The sequence below is a fragment of the Phyllostomus discolor genome, chromosome 7 (genome assembly GCF_004126475.2).
Source record: "Phyllostomus discolor isolate MPI-MPIP mPhyDis1 chromosome 7, mPhyDis1.pri.v3, whole genome shotgun sequence".
Classification (NCBI taxonomy): Eukaryota; Metazoa; Chordata; class Mammalia; order Chiroptera; family Phyllostomidae; genus Phyllostomus; species Phyllostomus discolor.
Genome location: NC_040909.2, coordinates 81,013,818 through 81,016,155, shown reverse-complemented (window position 1 = coordinate 81,016,155; position 2,338 = coordinate 81,013,818).

Sequence of the window (2,338 nt, the reverse complement as noted above, 5' to 3'; positions counted from 1 at the left end):
AGTCAGTGGGGATGGTAGATGCCATTGAGTGAGCATGTGTACTGTGTGACATTCACATTCAAAATGACTGAGTGAGTAGAGCAATGAATCCGCATAAAATTTTGTGTTAAGTTTGAACATTCCTCTGCAGAAACTATTGGGATGATTCAGAAGGCTGCAGCTATGGGCAACTGGTGATTGGCAGCTTCATCACAATAATGCACCCTCTCATGTATCACGTCTTTTGCAGAATTTTTTGGTGAAACATCAAATCACCCAGGTGACTCAGCCCCCCTACAGCCTAAATTCGGTGCCCTGCAACTTCTGGCTTTCACAAAACTAAAATCACCTTTGAAAGGGAAGAGATTTCTGACTGTCAGTGAGATTCAGGAAAAGGCAGGGTAGCTGATGGTGTTTGGAAGAACTGTGTGAGGTCCCAAGGTGCCTACTTCGAAGGGGACTGAGGCATCATTGTCCTATGTACAATGTTTCTTGTGTCTTCTATCTTCTTCAGTAAATATGTCTATTTTTCATATTAGATGGCTGGATACCTTCTGGAGAGACCTTGTATACTTATCTCCAAACTCATCAAGTTCTATGCAAATCCATATGTGCAGCTTTTTGTATGTCAGTCATACCTCAGTAAAGAGGTTTAAGCAAAAAAAAGCAATGATAATCGTAGTTGAATGTAAATAATATATTGTTAGCACCATTTTCTATGTAGCTTACAGCAGCAGTCTCCTGCCTTTTTGGTACCAGCTACCAGTTTTATGGCAAACAGTTTTTCCATGGACCTGGGGGTGGGAGTGTGGGGCACAAGTTTGGGGTGGAGGGGTGAGGAAACTTGAGGGGGATGGTTTTGGGATGATTCAAGTACATCACATTCAAGCCCACCTCCTGTGTGGCCTGGTTCCTAACAAGCATGGACTGATATCAGACTGTGGCCTGGGGTTTGGGGACTCCTGGCTTACAGTGTATTACATTTTACACAGCTTCCCTGTGAGTTTAATCAAAGTAGGTTATTATTATCTTCATTTAATAGATGAGGAAAGTCAAGTACAAAAGGATTAACTGACTTGGTTATTAGATAAGCCAAAATTATATTTGTGAGGTTAAAGACAAGGGTAATACTCTCTAAAACACACAATACACTTTTTTTAAAATCCGAGTTACATTGGTTAATGCAATTATATAGGTTTAAGGTGTACAATTCTATAATTAGTCATATGTATATTGTGTGTTCACAATCCCAAGTCTTCTTTCATCACCATTTATCCTCCCTTTACTCTCTCCTGCCACCCCCGACCCCATTTCCACCACACAGTGACTCTACTGTTCCTCATAGCATTGTTCATAAGCCTAAAAAACATGGGCTTCCATCAATGTGATGTTATTTACATACATTATGGCACATACCTATAATAATTTATTGACTAGCCATTAAGAAGCTTGATGTAAGCCCTGGCTGGTGTAGCTCAGTGGACTGAGTGCGGGCCTGGAAAGCTAAGGGTCACCGGTTCAATTTCCATTCAGGGCATATGCCTGTGTTGGGGCCAGGTCCCCTCTGAGGGTGTGCAAGAGGTGACCACACACTGATGTTTCTCTCCCTCTCCTTCTCTCTCCCTTATTTTCTCTCTAAAAATAAAATAAAAAATAATAAAAAGAAAAGGTTGATGCAGCCACCCTAACTGGTGTGGCTCAGTTTGTTGGGCTTCATACCCCAAACTGAAAGGTCACCAGTTTGATTCCTAGTCAGGGCACATGTCTGCATTAGAGATCGTTCCTGGTTGGGGTGCTTTTGATGTTTCTCTTCCTCTCACTCCCTCCCTTCCCCTCTCTCTGAAAGTAAATAAATAAAATCTTTTGTTTTTAAAGGTTGATGTGGTCTTACATAACTCCAAGGCTTATTGTTGAGCAAGAAACAGCAGTGGTCCTAGAATATATATGTAAGTTTGTATGTGAATAAAAGCATGGAAGGTAGTTTACAAGGATATTCATCAGAATGGAGACAATTTCCTCAGTAGAATTTCAGCTTCTAAAAAACTTTATTAATACACTTTCTATACTGTCTTATGTTGAGCATATAATTTATATTGAATGTATAATCCAAAAACCTCCTGTGAAGCTATTCATTGTTGGGGAAAAAGTTAACTTTGATAATCAGTGACATATTTTTTCCCAAGACTTCTGGGAAGGAATACTATTCATTCTTCTTTTTCTCCACTTACTGTGAACCAATTTTGCCCTGTCTCCCTCCCCTATCCCAAATAAATACAAAAGGCTTAAAAGATAAATACCAGTTGTTTCTTTTCTTAGAAAATTCCAGTCCCTTTAAAACATTTGTTTTTCAAAAGCTTAA